General features: G+C 36.8%; 1 protein-coding gene across 1 annotated transcript in view; it reads right to left on the reverse strand.

Moving 5' to 3' along the window:
• The window catches only part of ZBTB20 (zinc finger and BTB domain containing 20), a 797288-nt gene that overhangs the window by 342816 nt on the left and 431472 nt on the right, over positions 1 to 23000 (reverse strand). Inside the window, exon 6 of the mRNA XM_027105198.1 lies at positions 5522 to 5569. The gene's annotated coding sequence lies outside the window, so the exon portion shown is untranslated. The remainder of the gene's footprint in view (positions 1 to 5521; positions 5570 to 23000) is intronic.

Consider the following 23000-nt stretch of genomic DNA (forward strand, 5'->3'; position numbering starts at 1 on the left):
CGTGAAAAATAAATAAATAGAGTTTAAGGAGTAAGAAGGTAAAGAAAAAAAAAAAGAAATGGGTTCACATGTACCTGTCACATAGCTGGCATTAACAAAAGTTTGTTGAAAGGGTGATCTGGAAAGAATCTTAAAGATTCACTTAACATATGGGTTTTTTATTTAATTTGCAGAAAATGGTGTGAGTTCTGATTCTACAAAGGGCTGGATAAGCCATCCCAGAAATAACTCAGGCTCCTAAGAATCTACTAGACCTATCATGTCCTCATAGAAGATTAGACCTCCAAGTCTCAAAAGTAGTCTGTTTCTTCCTTGCTCTGGATCTTTATCAAAGGATGGCTGGAAATCAAAGTCCTACCAGAGTGGAGGAATAGAGTTTGAATGAACTACTGATATTTGTAGCTGTGCCAAAGTTGTGCTTGACATCACTTTATAGAACTGGATTTACCTTTCTCCTTTGTCATTTTCCTAGCAAAGCTGAAACACAATTCTTAGAGTGCAGGTCTTGATGTAATCAAACATTAGAAAATGAGAACAGTTAAAGAAAGTACAATTTTGTCATTGTAATTACCTTTTACAAATAGCCTTTCCTCTTTCCTGTTTTATGTGCAGTGCGTGCAGCAACAAAAATAAAAATACAGATATGATTAGCCAATCAACTTGTTTGTGGACAAAGAGAGAGAAAGAGTTAAGGGCCAAAATGTCTTTAAATAAGTAATTATAAATGTCTTTAAACTCAGCATTCAGAGGTTACAGATCCCCACACCACAAATACATTAGGTTGATTCACAGAATGGCCATCAGAAACTTAGAAAGCAAATTGCTTTTGATAAAAAAGTATACATCAACGGCACCTTAAGAATATTTTATAGAGTAGGATAGAACAAATAAAACCAATTTTCTATGGAGCCCAGCACGGTTTGCTAATGCATCAGTCCCCCCAAATACAGACCATCTCCAAAGGAAGTTCTTTATATCACAGGCTTTGCGTAATCGCTAGTGAAGGGTGAAAAAACGGAGACTTCTCAGCATTTCCAATGTGAAAGGACTGAGCTGGCTACAAAATCATCTCCTTGAATATCTTTGCCTTGAGTGGAGTTTTCATCCTTCTCTCACCACTCCAGGTAAAGCAGAATCGTCAAAGTTATCTCAGTAAAAGAATGCCGTAATTCCCATCCTTATGTTAATTGTGCATGATGGTGTGTTACGTGTCTAATAAAGTTTATCCAGAAAATATGCCAACTTCTTGAAACATAGGTCTGATGACATGAACAAAACGTTTTTTTTTTTTTTCTTTTGTAACTATCTGTATTTAAGTCTAAAATGAAAGTCCTGGCTTGATGGGGGATTTTCAAAGGATTTCCTGCCCTATCTAAGCAGAATCATCCAACCATGATCATGAACTAAACTAGAGAGAAGGAGGTAGAGGATATGGAATACTACTTTATTCCAAGAAGTGCTGTTTTATAGCAAACGTAACAATGGAACAAACACCAGACCCAAAGGCCAAGCATAAGAAAATGCCACACACATACACCAAGAAGTGAACACTATCATTAATCACAGTAGTAGTAGTAATAATAATAATAATAGCTGTTGTCGGGATGAGACATTTAAGGTTCACTTGGGCATAATGAATAATACTTTAGTTAGAAAGAACTATTGGTAAACTTACTCATCTCTATAAAAGTTACTTTATATTCTAGGTTTATATGACATGAGCTACATAATCCAACACCACATGTAAGAAGAGGATGCAGGAAAAAGTGAAGACTTACACCTTTATTTCAGTTGTCGTGTTGTCAGCATCAATCTTAAAATAATGATGAAAAGGTTAACTGTTTTAAAATAGGGGTATTATGGGTTATGGTAAAATATCCTTGCAGCTTTAAAATAGTACAGTAGCTAGCTCCTACCTATCTTTTCTTGGAATGCCTGCTTCAACGCCAAGCTGTCAGATACATCCCTGACCTTTTGAGGACATTTTAACGATGGTAATGCCAGGCCAGGATAAAGAGAAACAGAAATGATCAGAAGACTGAGGGGAAAAAGAAATGAGATGGAAAGAAAAAAATAGTTTGTACTGTTTACACCATCCAGTCTGGCAATTTTTACTGATGCTTTCTGTTTGCTTGGGATAGTTTATTGCTTATGTTATTTCTTTTCTTTCTTTCTTTTCCATGTGCTTTCCTCCACCAACTTTGTTTGAAAATATTTTGTATGTGTCCATACTGTAAACCCGCATATTTTTCTAGAGATTTAGTGCAGTGGGGAAGCTCTTTTTTTTTTTTCCTTCCCCAAGGGTTAGGCACATCAGTATTCTTAGCTACTCACTTTCGAGGCCAATGGAAAATGTGCTCTTAAGATTAAATAGACGTGAGTAACACATAAATCCAGTTTATACTGATGCAGGACATTACGCAGTTACTCACATCCTGAATCTCTGATGAGTGGAACACACCTGTTGGAACAGTCACTGACCTGCAGGTCAAAGACAGCCAGGAAGGATAAAACCTTCACTACTGGTCTTCTGCAGACAACCTACTTGCATGAAGCATTCCTCCTTGTGGCTCTGGGTATAAAGGAGGTGGTCTAGCCATGGGAAACTGACCCACAGAAGGTTCTTTAAATATTCTCAGGATAAACTGGAGTAACACACACAGGCACACAGGCAGTGAGTGCCCTTTGTTCTGCAAGGCACCATCTCCCTCCACGCCCACTTCCCCAAACATAGTGCTTTTCTGAAAAATTATTCAGACTATTAATGGATAATTCCTCCCTTTACAGACTTCCTAAGTACCTCCTTAGGAGGAAACCTTCCGTTTCTGCCAATAAATCTTAAAAAACTATAAACATTTAAATCCAGTGTTACATTTGGTTTAAGTATTTTCACCATATTTATCTAGGATGGGTTGGCTGCAGCCATGCTGGGCTTCTGAGTAGTTAAAGGCCTATGTTTTCCTTTCACCTCAAATATGGAATTGTATATAACACAACATATATCCAATAATGAGTATAATTAATGCTGCATCGATCTGGCATGCAAATTATCATCCTAAGTTTGAGTCAAGTAAAAAAAAATACCAAAAAAAAAAAAAAAAATTCATCCAAGAAACCTAGCCAAATCTGTAAAATGTCTCTCTAGTCAACCAAATTATCCTTTGGCTTACAGATGTGCCTAAGAATGTTATGAAACACACTGATGAGATTTTATGATCAATTGTTACATTTTAGAAAATGTGATGACAGCACACTCAGAAGAAAACTACTCCTCTACACAATGATTAGAACTATTCATCTGAATGTTTTTAACATTAAAATGTAAAAAGTTCTGATGGGCCTGAAATATTGATGGACTAAAATGCTATAATGACTGGGGTTTGCTTCAAAATAACATGGTGGTAGCACGGGAAAACAATAGACCATGAGTTAATCACTGTGCAAGCTGGGTTATGGGTACATGGGGGTTCATTGTAGTGTTCTGTCTACATTCATGTATTTTAAATTTTTCATAATAAAAATTTTAAAAATTTATACTGATTTGAACTTTCATTCGTTTACTCATTATTTATTGACTGATTCATTTACTTTTTATATGTAAGATTATGGAAACAAAAAGTTAAAAAAAATATTCTTGTTGGACATTTAGGTTAAGTAAGCTATTCCTCTTCAGAAATAGTATATATTTATTTAAAATGATGTTTATAAGGACTATGTAATTACATGTAGAATTCTGAGGTTAAATTTTGAAAGCAGGACATAAAATTATATGGAAAGTATGATTACAGCATGTTTTAAAAAATATATCCTCAGGAGAAAATGAGCGTAAAGAAATATATCAAATGGTTATTAATGGTTGGATTTAAATTACAGAAATAATTACTTTAATTTTTCTTCATTTTACTCCAGTGTGTTTTTCCAAATTATTTTTAATAAGCATGTATCATTTTTAAATGAAAATAAATATTTATTCATTAGTGGATAAGATGTGCTCTCCTTTCCCAAGGAGCTTTTTATTTACTAAAACAGAGAAACTACAAACATACAGCATTGCCCTGATAGTTTAAATCTTCATACCTAGAAGTGAAATACACCCACAGGAAAAGAAATGTCAATACAGATTTTATCTGATTGTAGAAACATAAAGAGCTTTCTGTGTGTTGGATAGAAATAGGGGAGGAACTGGCTTCTTTGCAAGCCAGAAAGAGTGTGAAATTCAGGCCATTTTGTGATGAGATCATTTCGCAATGAATGCAGGGAATGACAAATAAAAGTTACCAAATGAGCTGTCCCTTGAGTTCTTAACATTCTCACTCTTTCTTTTGGGGCAGTATAACGAGTAAAGCTTGGGAGTGGGAGTAGGGAGTTACAATCTAAAGGCTTGTGCCCTTCACTGGCAAGATGGGTACATTCAGAAAGACAGATAGATGTACAACAGAATTAGAAACAAAAATACAGTAGACAACTGTGGATTATGTGTAATGGATATGGAAAGTCTCTGCTAGAAAGCTATCTGTATTACCCCAAGAGATTACTTTCCTCATTTTATGCAAATTCATATAAAGTGAAGTCAAGAGTGTAGATGCTAAAAGTTTGGATGAATATGATGCTCATGACTAAATAGGCCTGGCTAGAGCAAGGGAGAATATATTCAGATGCCAGGTAAGTCACCCCTTTACTCCTCCCCTCTCTGGTATATCTGCCAGTGCATTTCTATGTAGGCCAATCTCTAGCAAACTCAACTCTTTCAAGCTCTGTCTGACTTGATGATGTTCTACCAATATACCCTCAGTCCTGACCTGCACTCTCCTCCCAGCCACTGAACTCTCAAGAATTCTAGAAACTTTGAATTTTGAAACTTTACCAATTCTCACTAAAAGACACATAGACCTCAAAGTTTCAAACCTAGGCTACTTGAAGCCCTGGTGTTGGTTCTCTTACTTAATTGGTAATGTTGGTGGTAGTGGTGAGAGTTGTCCACGTCCCCTTCGTTTGTGCATACACACAAGAGCAGTCATGTCTGATTTTAAGGCTGATCCACATGAAGTAAATGCACGTCAAATGTGTAGCATATCATTGAATAATAACATGTAGTTCAAAGCATCACAGAATATGTTTGGAGGGTTTTGTTTGCATAATGCCAAAACATCCAGTGTTCCACATGGAAACATCAGTGCCCAACTTCACCAAATCACCTTCTCTGTCCACTCAGGTGTCCTCTGAATACTTCCACCCCAGTGTAGCAAAATCACTGCAAACCATTTGTTGAACTCTGTGACAACAGGTTCTCAAGATCATGTTTCATATCATTCTAAATGATGGTATTTCAAGTGAACAAATAGGATATGAAATAAGTACCCTTCACCAATGTCAAAATACGTTCTGTTCAGATTTAATACTTGAGGTGGTGGACTCACCACAGCTTTAGGTTTAAGTCTTTCTGAGGTTAGGAGAAATATACTTGGCTTCTTTGTACCTCAGTATTTTGGACCGCCATTTAGAGATGATGAAAGTTGCTTACCAGACGGCAACGTCACGAGGAAAATCCAGTTAGTGATGGTGAAACATTCTGAAATGAAAAGAGCACTGTTGCTGCTAGGTATTTAATAAATCTATGACAATCATAGAAAATAACCCCATTTACTTTTCACTCAGGCCACTGACACACTGATACTATATAAAAAGTAAAGGATGCTCCCCTTTGGGAATGAAAATACAACTGTGCCCTGAGAACGTGCTTTTGTAGCTGCCTGTGTGCTTAACTTTAAGGCTCTAACCAGTTGCAACCAGTTGTGAATGACTTGCTGCCTATTTCTGTAATTCACTGTAACTTGTGTTGAGAAAGTTATGTTTTATGGTTAATTATCTGTGGTCTGTTTAAAAAAATAAATCAAACCATTGTGAACCACCAGGATTTGCAGCTCCATTTGAACTTTACTGTACTTTTGATTAAACATTTTGTAAATAAAAACAAACTGGTTTCTCCTTGTTTGGGGTTGTTTGTTACTTGTGTTCTGGATATAAATATTGTGGCAATAGTGGTAGAACAAGCTATGGATTATTTACCCCTGGTTTCATGAGTTGTGAGTTACTGGCCTTATCCTCTTTCATGAGTATAAATAAATGTATAGTGTTATATTCCAAGTCCTGTAAGACAACTGGAATGAGTGAACTGAAACCTTTCAAAACCAAAACCTTTTATGCTAAGTCACAGAACAACAAAACAAACCCCAAATTAACATTTAAAAAGCTTCTACTGTGGAGCAACAAAATCCCCAAATATTATATAATCTGCATTTTAAAGACTGCTTCCCTAACAAGCAGCAGTCTACCAATAATTCCACACGCATGTCTTTTCACTGCTGATATAATGGAGACGCCATAGGTGGTTTTACCAGAGATCACCTCCCACCCCCAATATCAACACCAGAATGAGGCCTTGAAGATAGCCAGCATAATAACTTAAGCCAAAATCGATTTAGCAAGATCAGGAATTACTGTAGCTAAAAGTAATGAAACAATATATAAAAGAAGAATTCTATATAAAATTTGTCTGTTGTCATCATCCTAGGACCTGTATAAATAAAAGAAGTCTAAAAAATAATTGCCTAGAGAAAATGAGAAAAGCCAAGATTTAAAGGACCCTGTGGCAGAGTGTAAGAGGAGTATATTTGAGACCCAGAATCGTTATATCTGTAACACATTTTCATATGAAACTTAACCAGGATTACCAAAGTACCTTGCTCAAAATTATGTTTTTTAAATGATCCAATGGTCTGTGCAGCACTGACCATTACAAAGGACCTCTAGGAAAGATATAAAATATCCTTCTGCAATTTGTTATTTTTATAAAGACAGAGACAGGATAATAAGGGTTTTCTTATAAAATGGGGTGGTCGCCCCTTGCTGAAGCTTGGAGTGCTGCATCTGGTTTCACCTTACCCCTTTATTACTCACATTGCTTACTGCTTACCTGCATAAGTACTAACAGGGAACAGCCACCGCAGCTCCCCAAAACATATTCATGAAGCAGATACGATGTGCCAGGCACAACTAGAGTGATTCTTCTTGAAAAGGTAAGTCAGTGACTGAGGTTCTTGCAACATTTAAAAATATCTATTGTGCCAATAGAAATGAGAAGCCAGGTTAAAAGAGTTGTGAAGTACTTCTGAAAAATTAGAAAATGTTTAAATCTTCTCCTAGATTCTTGAACACCCTGGGAATAGAAAGTTTAGGCCTGCCAGCCCTTCCTCAGCCTGGATCCCATATTGCAGAAGAAAAACTAGAAGTAGGCTATATGTTCTCTGTGATGTGGTTACAACCAAAAAAGGGGGCTGAATAGAATCGGCTGGCATTCATTGGGCATTGAAAGGTCAATTCTGAACCTGAGTATGGTTCAGAGAGTGCAAAAAAACTCACCGAGATGGAATTGGAAGATATTCTGATAAACTGAGGCAGGAAAAAAAGTCCAAAGATGTTTTACTCAAAGACGTTTTCCTCTACTTCTTTGATAACCAGATGGCTCCAACTATTTTGGACAATCAAGAAAATGCTCCTCTATAGAGGTCTAAGTTTTCTTTTAAATCCAAGCAAACCCATTTGAAAAGCGGGGTATTCTAAATGATTCTCTGTATACAGAACTACCCACCAAAATTAAGTGCTTGGCTACAGATGATTAATCATGTTACAATTACATTATAAAGAAACATTTTACATGGTGCAGAATTCATTTTGATAATCAGGTACACACATACAAAACTGCCTATTGGAACCCACACTCAGCTATAACTGAGAAAACCATAATTCAAAAAGATACATGCACCCCAATGTTCTATGCAGCACTATTTACAATAGCCAAGACATGGAAGCAACATAAACGTCCCTTGACAGATGAATGGATAAAGAAGATATGGTATATTTATACAATGGAATATTACTCAGCCATAAAAAGAATGAAATAATGCCTTTTGCAGCAACACGGATGGACCTAGAGATTATTTTACCAAGTAAAGTAAGCCAGACTGAGAAAGACAAATATACAATATCGCTCACATGTAGAATCTAAAAAAAAAAAAAGTGATACAGATGAGTTTATATACAAAATAGAAATAGACCCACAGACATAGAAAACAAACTTGTGGGGCTTCCCTAGTAGCACAGCGTTTAAGAATCCACCTGCCAATGCAGGGGACACGGGTTCGAGCCCTGGTCCGGGAAGGTCCCACATGCCACGGAGTAACTAAGCCCGTGCGCCACAATTACTGAGCCTGTGCTCTAGAGCCTGTGAGCCACAACTACTGACCCTGCGTGCCACAACTACTGAAGCCCGTGCACCTAGAGCCCGTGTGCCGCAACAAGAGAAGCCACCGCAATGAGAAACCCACGCACCGCAACAAAGAGTAGCCCCCGCTTGCCACAACTAGAGAAATCTCGCCCATAGCAACGAAGACCTGATGCAGCCAAAAATAAATAAATGTATTAGGAAAAAAAAAGGAGAAATCAAACTTATGGTTACCAAAGGGGAAAAGGGGGGAAGGATACACTAGGAGTTTGGAATTAACATACACACACTACTATATATAAAATAGATAACCAACAAGGACCTTCTGTATAGCACAGGGAACTATACTCAATATTTTTTAATGACCTATAAGGGAAAAGAATATTAAAAAGAATAGATACATATATGTATAACTGAATCACTTTGCTGTACACCTGAAACTAACACAACATTGTAAATCAACTTATATGCCAATAAAAAAGTTAAAAAAATATGAAGAGGAACAGAAAAAATATATGTATGAATATATGTGCGAATATCCTGCTTAAAGACTAGAATATTGTGACCAATTTTCATTATATTCCGCAAACATATCTATCTGAGCTATCGATTCTTTCAAGGAAAGAAAAAAGCTGAAAGGAGACACATTTACAAAATACTTTAATAATGTATGCTAGCTTAGTCATTATTTATATTAAGACAACAAAAGATGTCCCCATGTCATCATACATACAGAGATATGACAACCCCAGTGATCTTGATCATTCCGTTGTTACAACACAGAGCCATATTCAGGCAATGAAACCTGAAAAACCAGACAAAACTCTCCTGGCTTTGATTTTTATCTTTATGCACCAGATTTTTCCATACAAAAGGAATCCCAAATTCAATAGCTAACACATAAGAGAAAGTTAAACAAACTAGGAAATAGCCTGAATCTTTTATAAAAAGTAAGGAAAAACTCACCTCCTACCTTTAGTAAAATTAAATGAACCAATTTCATATGGCCTTACCATCCAGAAGTAAAGTGTGACCTAAAGGAATGATACTGATCCCAAACACACAGAGATGAACCTCAGTAGTTCCTACTCAGATCCATCCTCTCCCCCTCCTACTTTTACCTTTCCTTATTGTATTAAGAACATTCAGACCTACCACCACACTACCTTTCACACACGTGATCTCACTTTCTTCTAGCAGAAACCTCACAATGCCTAATGCTGTGCTCTCTAGCATTTTGTATCCATTTTAAAACCATTTGATAGGCAGAAGCTAAAAGGGAAGAACAGACAAACCCCCAAAGCCCTCCAACCTCCCTCATCAGAAAAATGCCCGGTCCCCAGAGGACATCAGTCAGTTAAGTGAAACAAAATATCATAGCAGGGAAGGAAGACTGATAAACCTTAGACAAATCTCACTGTGTTCCCATCTGGGAAGGGAGTTACTCCAATGAAAAAGTAGTGGGTGTGGGAAAGAAGCGAAGAGCTACAAAAAGAGAAAGAGGAAAAAGAATACTTTTATAATATATTTGAGACTTAAAGGCAGTACAATAAATCCAAAGGTGTTCCAGGGAATAGTGTGAGAGAAAGTTTTAAATGAGAATTCCAGAGACTACAGGTTCGTAAATGAAACTGTTGTTCAAAGGGTGAATCCTATAGGGAGTTTGAATTAAGTGTCTCTGCTGTAGAATCTAGATGTTTTCTCTTTCCTTAAGACTTTGGGGTTTGAATGTACTTTGTCATGAGAAAAAAACAGTAGTGCTTTATACAGCTCCCAAAGTAAAAAGCAAGAGAAAGACAGGGTTTATATAACCAGCTTTTTACATAAATATTACATCAGGATACATTTCAAATGAAAACACACACATACACACACACACAGCTGTCTTCCTTATCCTTTCTATTTTAAAATTCACTTCATATTTTAAATGTTGTTGATTTTTCACAAAATAAGTAAAAAAGCATTAAACACCTCAGAATAATTTTAGTCTTATATTACCTGGAAAATTTACCACATCATGGAGGGTCACAAAATCTTGTTTTAAAGCCAGTTAAGACACTGACAATTATGGGATGTTTTGCTGCAGCCCAGGGCAACTAGAAATGGTCGTGAATGTTAGCTAACTCCCTTCTCAACAGTCTGAGAAAAGGGAAAAAAAAGTGTAAGTTTTCCCCATCTGTTATTTCCTTTTTTTTCTTTTTGGCTGTGGAAAAGTAAAATTATGCAAGAGCTTTTGAATGTAAAGGCTGTGTGTGCTTTTTCCCTTTTTGTCTCTGTGTACCGGTTATGTGATGTTGCGTAACTGAGTACAGAGTAGGCGGTTAGCGTTTACTATTGATTTACACTATGCCATCTAATGAATTCAGAACACTAAAAAGAAAGGAGCAGGAGGGGAGGGAGGAAAAAAGAGAAAGAGAAAAACAGGGAGAGAAAAGAGGAGGACCGAACAGAGGGGAGAGAGAAAGAGCTCATTTAGAGAAACAATTCTAATGCCTGGAATAGTTTCATTCTTATTCCCTGTAGCTCTGACTTTCCGTTATTGTTCAGGTCTCAGAAAAACAGATTTGAGCTAGTGACCCCAATATTCCAATCTTATTTCTAATGAGGATTACTGGCAGGTGAGTGTCTGAAAGTGCTAATGTGTCAAATTACTTGAAAGCAATTCCACTAAACTGTCAGACTTCTCCACATGCACCTATTTGTCATTCTCTTGATGCCTTTGGGAATCTGTATCTGTGATAGCCAATGATATGGTCCAACTAGTTTACCTAGTAGCAAATATTATTTGAAAGACACACAGGGATATCATCAGGGCAAAGAGAAATATATTCAATTTTACCCATCTTCTTTAAAAATGCATGAAGAACGCGTTTAGAAATCTTTGAATAGATCACTATTTTACTTTGGAAGAAGATATGCCACACATTATTTTGCTAAACAGAACAGCCCAATATAGGACAATGACAGAGAAATGGGCAATGAGAAAAGATTCTAAACTGATGAACATGCTTGTAAAGGAAATTTAAATAATTTCTTATATTGTGCTTACGGAGAGCACTTAAAATTTAACTTTTGATCTGGATGACTACAGACATCTCCAGTCCTCTGAGGCTGCCTGGTGCTTCCCATGCCATACAATGAGTTCCCAAGGCTGAGGCCAGAAAGTAAGGGTGAAGTTGATCCTCTTGCTAGGCACAGGACCGTCCTGTACCTGAGTGCCCTCCTATGGCTGAGGACAATCACTAAAGTGAGAAAGAGAAAGAGAAGTTCTCTTTATTAGCAGCCAGCTAGAGAGCAAGGCAGGGAGCCTATACCCTTCTTGAATCTGCGTTTGTAAATGGTGACTAGAAAAAAAATCACAGGAGCTCATTTAAAGGAAAGAACAAGAGTTTGGTGTTTCATTTCTGATCATCCAGTGATCTTCTCTTTTCATCCATTTTAGCTTAGAAAATAATAAACAGATGCCTACTCCATCCATTTTTCAAGGATGCTTTAATGAGGGATGGCCATGTGCACACAGTTTATACCTAGCACCTAGCACAGTGCTTGGCACATTCTCTGTGCTCAGCAATATTTGTTGAAACAGTAAAATGATTATGGGAGAAACATCTCTGTAGGAAAAGTATACTAGAAAAGCCTCAGAAAATATATTCCAATGACTTACAGGAAATCTTAGGCTGTGCTTTGGCTGTAGACACAAAATAATGATGTAGATAAAGTGTCAAACAGTTATTTGGGGATCAGTTCACTTTAGTTCCATTTGTTAGAAAAAAAGCTTAACAAAATTATAATACTGGTAATATCAGCAAAGTTTTGTGTTCATTTCCACCATCCCTTTGGACTATTTTTCATTTCAGACTTGGGCACAGAAAAGTCCATTTTAATTTCCATGGACACATTCTAAAGGAAAAGTCATGGGATAGCAACATAATTCATGTTTTAAAAAATACTGAGAAGAATATAGCCATTTAGTAATGGGAGAGAATACAGCATTTTGCTGAAGGGCAAGGCAGGCTGAGTTTTGATTAGGTTATGCAAATTTAAATTAATAGAAGGGCAACCAAGAATGTACTGATTTCCATTTTCTTGGTTAAACAGGAGTTTTAAATTTCTGGATTAGAAAGTCAGAAGTGCCATCTTTCAGTTAATTGGAGAATAAGACCTTAAGAGAAAGAATTGAAAGTATAATCTCTCAAAAATTCCAGTTGAAGATTTAACTAAAAGTGTGTTTGGCAATGGTAGCCATAGTACTTTCTATAAAGTGGGGCTACCATCTTGTTAACTCATCCGGGACTAAGCATGCACATATCAGTAAAAACTTCCAAACTTTTTTTTTTTCTTTTTAACTTTGATCATTAGTATAATCTAATCTAATTCAGCAACTTCCTTCAATAAGCATCCTGGCAGTAGGTCAACAAGATCATACCATGTGCTGCTTCATTTCATGGATTCTTAAAAGTGGATAAGAATGTGCCTGGCCCCCTCATTTTATATGCGAAGATTCTGAAGCTCAGAAGGTAATTTTCTCAGGGGTATATATTCTGAGACAGATCTGGGACTAAAGCTCACAGTTCATTTCTCCACAGCATAGAATAAGTCAGAGCTGCATAGAGTGAATCTTATTTTAAATGCTATAAAGAGAGATTTCAAAAGACTTTTTATTAAGATTTGGACTGCTTACATAATGTAAAATGTTCACCTCAAAGCTATCTTATACTTATTTTCCATCTTTAATCTGAGTCTCCTCTTCCTCCTCTTTTTCTTCCTCCTCTTATTCTTTAGATCTTTGGATTGCCTTTTCTACTCTGATTCTCACTCATTTATCCCTGTATCTAACTTCAAATTCTTCCCTTTTATCACTTTTCATCTGTTTCTCCAACTTGTATTTATTGCTCTTCCTCATAAAAATCATTTCTTTTCTGTTCATGTGTTTTGAGATCCTCAGAAATCATAAAGGAAGAAAAAGTTTGAATTTAGTACCATACAATAATCTTTGGTATACACTTTGGTAAGTTTTTTAAAACTGCAACAAGATACTGACAACCTGAGGGTAAACTATAGCTAGAGGCTTTGCCTGTGATACAGCTGTCTGGACCTCTGCACTGCTGGAGAGGAGACTGGGGCCTAGTGTTACAAGAAATCTCATCTAAGATAGAGAGCAACGGCTCGCAATCTCCAGACCCGACCACTCATTTTTCTCCTACACCAGGTCACCTTTTTGCTTCCTTTTCTTTCTCTCCATTCCACAGTCACAACTATTTTGAGACTGATTGCGGCAAAGCAGGAGGAGATCCAGAGAAATCCTAGTGGCTTAACGTGGTTTAATGATACTGGCCAAACTCTCAATGCCAAAAAAAGACAGAAAGCTGCATACTAAATTTGTAGTTACACAGAAAGTGGAGTCTGAGGGGGTTCAAAGAGAACTTGGACCTGAGAAAGGTCTCTGTGTAACAGTGACATTGCTGCCAGAATCATTTAGGTTGTGTCATTGTTTCCCTTATAAAGCTTAACTCTTATGGGGTTTACAATTCAGCTAAAATGATCAGCTCCAGGCTGAAATGCAGCTCTAGATATCTTAGAGTGGGAGTTTTTTTTTTTTTTTTTCCTCCTTATTCCTTAACAAAGAACATATACAGCAACTATTCAGCCATTTCAATGACATCTGGATTCTGACCGCACGCCTCTCCCTAAAAAGGAGTAGGTGCTAATCAAGGAGCCTAATCTACAGTGAGTTAAAGTAAGCAACATCCACTGTGGAATGAAGGACGTGAAACTGGTATATGAATGGGCAATAAACAGATGTTCTATTATTTTAAAAGGCTTAATGTACATCACTTGGATAGACATTTCATTCCACTTTACTGATGTGAATAGGATTTTGGCAGTAGCTTGGTGAAGTCTCCCATTTGTTAACTAGAAAACATTACAATTACAGGAGGCAGAAATTCCTGGTGCTTTCCTTAGGTCTCTTTCCTCATAAGCCCATTCCCAGGGTAGCTATAAGATAATCAATAATTTTAAAAACTCCTTGCTCCTATGTCTCTAGTATTGGTTATAACGTCTACAGCATGATGCTGTGCCACAGTGTTGAGAAGGGATAGGAGGAGGAAGTCCCAGACATAAATTAAAATTAATAGGCCAGAAGGAAACTAGCATTTATTGAGTACATATTATGTGCTATATCCTTCATTGATATTATCCCATTTAATATAAATCCCCTGTGAAGTAAGATTGGCCTAAGTTTCATAGATTAGCAACCTAGTTACAGAGCTGTTAGCTAACTTGCTTAAGGACACAGAGCTAATTAAAAAGTTGTGCCGGGGAGGATAAGGACATGTTTGACTCCCAGGCCCACATGTAATGTAATGTACCACAAAGCCAGGAGCAGAATATGAAGCCATCTAACCAAAAAAAAATTTCTCTAAACCAATGATGAGAACCACCAAAATCCTCAAGTAGGGGGTGGGAAGGATAAATGACTCCTAAGGACAAACAGATTTTTGCTTTGGTCTTGGCTATGATAAATCCCTGTTTTCCAAATGCATAGTTGGAAAACGCTCCATAGGTAAAGAAACGCACAATTTCACAGGAACCTTTAAATCAGACCAGATATTTAAGTGTTTTTAAAAATTCCTTTAAAGATTTATACTGGATAAAGGTAAAAAATATAATGCATATAAAATCTGATGATTAGTGTATTAACAATTGAATATATCTGTGTATGTATATGTGTGTATGTGTGTACATACAATTTTTTTCTCTTTGCTAAAGTTTCTGGTAATTGCTATAAAGTGCTTGACAAAATCTAAACAATGAAAATGTTAAGCCAGGAGAAAAGGAAAGAAACAAAAGAATAAGAAAAGGAGAGGCATGTGTGTGTGCACGTGTGTGTGTGTGTGTGTGTGTACATAACTTTCCTCAAAATTTTAATCCTAAAATATTTCTTAAGCTAAATAAGTCATAATGCTGTAAGTCTACATTGTGTGTGTGTGTGTATACAATTTTTTTCTCCTTGCCAACATTTCTGGTAATTACCGTAAAGTACTTGACAAAATCTAAACAGTGAACATGTTAGGCCATGAGAAAAGGAAAGAAACAAAGAACAAGAAAAGAAAAGAAATGTGTGAGCTCGGTACTTTGTGACCACCTAGAGGGGTGGGATAGGGAGGGTGGGAGGGAGATGCAAGAGGGAGGGGATATGGGGATATATGTATATGTATAGCTGATTCACTTTGTTATAAAGCAGAAACTAACACACTATTGTAAAGCAGTTATACTCCAATAAAGGTGTTAAAAAAAACAACAGATAACTAATGAGAACCTGCTGCATAGCACAGGAAACTCTACTCAGTGCTCTGTTGTGACTTAAATGGGAAGGAAATCTAAAAAAGAGGGAATATATGTGTACATATAACTGATTCACTTTGCTGTACAGCAGAAACTAACACAACATTGTAAAGCAACTATACTCCAATAAAAATTAATTTAAAAAAATGTGTGTGTGTGTGTAAAGATAAAGAGGTTTTACAATGTTAATTTGACAAATGATTGTTTTTCAAAAGTTTACTTTTCTATACTGAATCTTTTTATGTAGACATTTTATAATGCTCATGAATAAACACTTGTTGAAGATAACATTAGAACTCATTAAGTAAATAACAGCAGCTTTGAAAAGTCTACATTTTGAAGTACTATAGAGTTTACCAACTTTACACATTGCAATGAAGCATTCTTTCAAAATAATAAAATGGAGCATATACTCCATTTTTCATACGATACAGGTTTCGGGAAGGAATCTTTCACAACTGTATTAGTGTGTGTGTGTGTGTGTGTGTGTGTGTGTGTGTGTGTTAGATGTACTATTCTCAAGACCTTTGGGACACTTTTCTTAATATATTTTTAAAATCATAGTTTGGTGAAGAACTTAAAGTAATAGCAGCCAGACAGATGTGAAAGGAAGAATTAACAGTTCTCAGGCAGCACTAATTTATTCCTCAACTTTTAATGAGCCCTTCTTGCTCTGTCCTTCCCTCCTTTTCTCCCTCAAGTCCGAATTTGTTTCAGAGCAAGAAGAAACACTAGCTTCTGGCTTAGAAGAAGCACAAAAGAGAAGAGAACTAGACCACCTTCTGGGCCCCCATTTCCCATCCTTATAAGGAAAAGCAGTAGTAAACTGATCAACCGGAAAAGCGATGACAAGGACTCTGACACTTTTGTGGTTTGAGGCAAAAGCGGGATTTGCATTTGCACAATTTCAAGGACTTTCTTCAAAATTTAGCTTCTCTGGATGTTCTTATAATGACACTGAAGAAGACACATGATCTGTTGAGGGAAATAGGTGAGATGTCGGGGAAAGAGGAGGCACTCCTTATTTTCATATAGTATTTAAACATAAGATCAAGATATAACTTGCAACATTAAAAAAAAATTACCCAGTTAACTCGAACCTGCTAAAAATAACTCAGAATACCCTCCCCATGAAAACAAAACAAAATAAAGCAAAAACTCACAACCAGTTATTTTGACTGGTGAAAACAGTGACATGAAAGTAACAGATGGAAGCCCAGTTTTACTCACACAACATACTCACTAAGCACAGTCACAAGCATCCCCACGAAAATAACTTAACAATGCTGACTTTGGCCTTATGCTTAAAATATCTCCTTTAGGTTGGTTTCCTTGAAGACTTCAGGGGGCTTGTGAAAAATGACATAGAATGAAATTAACTCATCTGTCCATACCCAGAAACAGGCAAGAGCTGCCAATCACAGCCTATAAAGAGGACCTTTGTCAAGTCCTTTCTCAGGATTGGAACAGGTGTTCTTTTCTTATGTATTATTTTTTTGTTGTCTGGTAGTATTTTTAGGAAAGGTGATATATCTGTACTTTTAAAAACACCACACTACATAGCATCTAAAAACTTTCATAAATCAAATAATTAAAAGTAACAAATCTTCCTGCTAATTGCTCCTCAAAGCTGTAAGAAAGGTTATTTTCTTACCTTACACCATGGCTTCTGATCTGACAGTGTCATTCAATCAATAATTTCAATGTCAGTTACTGATTTTCACCTCTTTTATTACAAAGACTTCCAGCAATAATGAAATGGTGCTGATCTGCTTGCTTTCACTCTATATAACGTCTATATTTATATGCTTTGCTTCTATTTGGATCTATATTTATCTGCTTTATCTGCCTACAGTGCATCTGTTTCTCATACACACAGACATATATTTATATATATACACACATACTGTATATATATAGGTTATATATAAACACGCATATCCACAAAAATGTATGAATGTATGCTAGTGTGCTTACTTCAACAAGCATGCAGGTGCATAAATACTCAGACACATGACAAATATACAAAGAAAATAAATGTACATGTAAACATAGTTGCACAGGGAGAAGAATAGCTCAACAATAGGCCTGTCTAAATACTTGGCTGTTGGCCTTTGAGGCTTACACACCACTGAGTGACAGCCATAGAGTACTCTGGGAAGGAGAAAAATCTTCAGAAGGCAAAACTATATAACTAAATAGAGAGCATTCATTCTGATTTATTCATTTTAAAGACGAGGAAACTGAGACACTGAGAGGCTAAGAGCAAAGATTTTACAGCTTTTTAGTGGCAGAGCTGGAAATAGAACCCGAGTCTCTGCCTTCTAGACACTCTTGTGCTACGCTGAATTGAAGTGATGAAAACATTTTTCTCAAACACAGTATCATCTTCTGATTTCCACTCTTTTCTAGTTTACCTTTTCCTTGCTGCATGAAATCTAAGCAACCAACATTCACTGAGGGTCAGGCACTGTTCCAACTGTTTAAATGTGCTATTTCATTTAATCTGCACAATATCTTCAAAACGTAGGTATTATTATTCATGTCCATCTTACAGATAAAAAAATCTGAGGCTTGGTGGGTTAAATAACTCACCCAAAGCGACACAGCTTGTCAGCAAAAGAGCTGAGCTCCTGTGATACTCCGAGGCCCATGTCTTTTCCACTAGATCATAATGCTTTCCTTAATATACACCTCAATGTCCTATGAGCCTCCCCTCCTGCCCACAGCCTAACCATCATACAAATCTAATAACTGGTCTGTTTCAGGATATATAACAAGTCTAAAGCAGAAATTCTCTCAGACTAAGAAAAATAAAGAAGGGTGGAACAGGTATAAGTTACATATCCCTAGTATGTAGCACATATCCACTACTAGAAAGCTGAAATATGCAAAATTGCGTCTGAAAAAATTACCCCATGAGTAGTCTTATGTGATTTAGAGTCTTAATAACTTCTAGTCTGTGAACATTTTATGTCATTTTCATCAAAGGATCACAGCAAACTGATACAATTGAATCAAATGGTTAATAGAGGCACGAGCAAGGAAAGGGAAGATAGCAAAAGGAAGAAAGAACCACACCCCCTCTTCCTCCTTTCCTGGGGCAACACTTCCAAAGCAAACACTCATCAAAAAATACAAAGCTAGCACCAATAATTGGTATTTCATCCCCACCGAAGTGTCTAGAACAAATTCAGAAAAGAAACTATGTCTACATATGGTAAGGTAATTTTACACAAATTTCCTCAGCTAGTAACCAGTCCTGAGCTATCCCAACACATAGGAGTTTTACACTTTGTTCAGTTCACACAGAACCCAGTACTAGGAGATGCCATGTGGATTTGTGAAACTCCCTGGGGCATACTGCATCCGTAAGCCAAGGAACAGAAATTACACTGATCTATATATGCAGCTCTTCATCTGTGACATATTGATAATTACTCTTTATTTGTGAATTACATCCAAGTTATAAAAACAAGTTTCAGACATTTGTCACAAACAGGGTACATTTCACTTAACTCTTTCAGAACAGCATCTCGATGTGGTGTACAGGAAATGGGAGCTGTCGTACAATGGAGTCTGATGTTGTGGAAAGATTATAACCTTGAGAGAGAGACTGACTTGAGTATGAATCCCAGTTCTTCCACTTATTAGCAATATAAATATAGGCACATCACTTAAACAGCCCTAAATCTCAGTTTCATCACCTGTGGAATGAAGAATAAAACCACCTATTTTGCAGGAACATTGTGAGGATTAGAGATAGTCCCAGTGCAATGTCCTCCTCAAAAGAGGGGCATTAAATATTAATTATTATATGTTTAAGAAGTCCTTTTGGCTGCAACTTTCTATTGTAGATCTGATACAGAATTCTTCTGAGGTACTTTTTATGTTCATTTAATCAAAGATAAACTTTTTGGTGATCAAGTATGTTCCAAGTAATGATAGAAATAAAAGCATTTCAAGGAGTAACATTTTCACTGGAAGATCTTAAAGTACTTAATAACCCTTGACTTTCGTGATGGCTAGTACTCTCATTTAACAATTGGGCAAAATGAAGCTCAGAGATACATCCCCCAAATGAATTATAATAAAAAAATTCATCAGCAGGAGTGAGTAGAATTTCTGTCTTTAACATCTAAACCCCATAGTGTCCAGCTGAGTAATAACTGCTGCAAGGTCACAGATACAAAGGGCCATGCTTTCCCCAAGGCTCTTTGAGATTATGCACCGAGGCCAGAAACATTAGGTAATGCTGTGTACGTCTGCTGAGATAACAGGGCTGAGTCAGGGTTAGGTCAGGGTTTCAGGTTATAGGGTGGAGTGAAGAGTGGCTTTCAGATCAAATGATGGGAGTAGTTTAATTTAAGCAGATAACAAACCATACAGTACTTAATGTAAGAGGAAAGGAAAGGGGAGACAACCACAGCCAAGAGAAGATGGGTGGGAACACAGACTCCATGGGGCTCAAACGGGTAACTGTGCCTCACAGAGGAAACTCTCCCATGTTCATGCACACTGAGACGTGAACAAAAAAGCCCAGGGTGCAGCATAAATCCTGCCATCCCAATAACACACACAGATGTTCCACTATTGTTTTCTTGTATGCACATTTTAATTAAGAGATCAGAATCAAGCATTAAAATGTTATTAAATGGCTTGTTTACATTTTCACTATATGGCATTTATTATGCATTTTCTAAATGTGTGCATATCTATTCAGAAGGATTCTTTGGAACTTTTATATCACTGTTACAACTGTCCCTCTAACTCAGGCCATTTTTAGCGAACCAAGTAACTGTGGGAAAGCCTTTTTGGTCCGAACAGTGGGGTAGAGACTCTCACTTCTTTAATTCTCAGTCAAGCAATGCCCATGCCCCATCAAACCACTTTGCCTAGTGACAAACTGCACTCCAGAACTCCAGCGCTACAGGAGGGCCCAGGTCTACCACAGCCTTTTTGATTACTAATGAAAGACCCAATTACAAATATTGCCCCATTGTCCTCACAAGAAAATAGTCTTTCTATCCACACCACACCCTTTCCCTAGGCAGTTTCAAAAGCCTCAGAAACCCCAAGCTATCACATAGAGGAACCTGGCCTCCTATCAGTGGCACAGACTCCCTTGGAAGGAGGAAGGGACACAGTAGGAGAAATGAGAATAAGTAGATGTTTTTCTCTCCTCGACCCATCACCTAGTTCTAGTCTACCACTTATGCCTATTTCCCACTGCAGGAGTCCCTTGAGTTTTTACTATTATTCTAGAGTTGAAACAGATAGCTGCACTTTTCCTTCTCTCAGATTCCACAAATATTAAGACTTAGTCACACAATCCACCTGCAAGGGTGGATCACAAGCATTCTGTAGTCTGCCTGTACCATATGTTTCAAGCACTTTAACAATAGGGCATTGTCCTAGAAGCCCACAATTCGTATAATGCCTTATGAATAATGGTACATGGAGTTGTATGGTCTCAGAGGGCAGGACTCATGTCTCCTGCATGTTCAGTTCAGTGGGCGGGACTCATGTCTCCTGCATGTTCAGTTCAGTGGGCGGGACTCATGTCTCCTGCATGTTCAGTTCAGTGCCTAGAGTGCTCAATCAGTCCAAATAAAGAGTTTTTTTTTTTTTCCTTTCTTTTTTTTTTGTCTGTTTTTTATCCAGGGTAAGCAGAACACTTGAACAGAGCAGCCATAAGATAAGGAACACATTCCAATCCCACTGCCAAATTATATTCTTTAAACTGTCTCATTTATAGAATAAATGATCTAAAAAAGGTTTAGGTATAACCTTAAGGGAAGAGTTAAATTGAGTCTGCTATAACTGGTGGACCAGATAGGACTCAGAGAAGAGCAATGGTACAGCTTTAAATCAAGTTTCTTTTGGAAGGAAACTTTAAGATGTTACCACAGACAGAATGGAATTGGTACAACTCTCAGGAGACTGTCTTAGCGATATGCATGAAAAACTTTAAAAGATATAAATGCTATTTGATCCAGAAATTTCACATCTAGGAATTTATCTAAAGGAAATAATCTAAGATCTGCACAAAGATTTAGAAGCGAGTGCTTACCATGGTTTACTCACAACTTTGAAAAACTGGAAACCTTGTCTGACAATAGAGGGTTGATTAAATAAATGATAGTACATCCATATATTGGAATACTATGCAGCTATTAAAAATATTTTGAATACTACTTAGTAACATGAAGAAATGTTTTTGGTATATTAATAAATGAAAAGGCATACTAACCAATAATATGTAAAGGTTGATCTATTGTATAAGTAAGTATTGCTAAGTTAAATATTGTTTAAGAAATGATAGATGTGTATACACATAATGGAAAGACTGGAAAATATATATGAAGACACTAAAATTCATTGTTTCTGGGCAGAGGAATTTTAAGTAATTTTTGTTTATTTTGAACTTTTCCATAATTAATTTTACAGCAAAATATTACTTAAGATATTAATCTACACCCACCTTCCTTCCCTAAAGTCCTAAAAAGTTATTTTCTATAGGCATTTTGTCCCTAGTAGTCTTCTCTCTCCTATTTTTAGAGAGAGTATATGCTGCTTTCTAAAATTTTTAGTGTTTGAGACTATGTAGTTATAATAGAGTCTTTACTTCTTAAATCAAAATCTTTAATAGCCCTATGATTTTTGTCTTAGGCTTCTCCTTAGAAAGAATTCCAATGGCCCGTAAGTTAATCTTAAAATTAGAACACAGCTGCTGTATCTATTTATCCTAAAGTCCTAAATTTTTCTTTCAATTCAGGCTCTGTAACAGCAATTAATATCATTAAGTTATATTATTTAGGACCACAGCATAACACGCCCTTTAGGATTTCCAAACTCTTCCATTTATTTCACCAGTGCTACATTGTTTAATAGATGCTGATGCTATAGAGAATAAATGAAACATACAGAATCAACCATTCAGAAAATATCATCACAGGCTTGGTCAAAAAAGGAGGAGCTTAGTTCAATACAGTCTAATTCCCTCTGTGGTATTTGATGTAATAACCCCTGTACTTCTCATACTGACAGCTCCTTGTAAGAGATACTACCCCTTCCACAGCTTTTATTCACCTGCACACCCATATCCAGCCATAGGTGATTGTGCAAGGGACCATAAAGTAGGAAGAAAATGGAGGAGCCGTGACAGCTCACAGGTGGTTCCAAGTTATAAAAAGCAGGAAAAGGATATACATTCTATTAATACTAAAGGAAAATTAGGCAGAAATGCAGAGAAATGCCAAGCCATGATATTTAGTCTACTATAGCAAAGTTCCACGAACTCCTGCCACAAATGTTCCTGGAGCAGCCCTGGATCTGGAATGATCTCACCAGAACCTCTCCTTAGAATTTC

Source organism: Aethalodelphis obliquidens, unplaced genomic scaffold (genome assembly GCF_003676395.1).
Source record: "Aethalodelphis obliquidens isolate GAN/ISIS:26980383/991018 unplaced genomic scaffold, ASM367639v1 scaffold1, whole genome shotgun sequence".
In the NCBI taxonomy this organism is placed as follows: domain Eukaryota; kingdom Metazoa; phylum Chordata; class Mammalia; order Artiodactyla; family Delphinidae; genus Aethalodelphis; species Aethalodelphis obliquidens.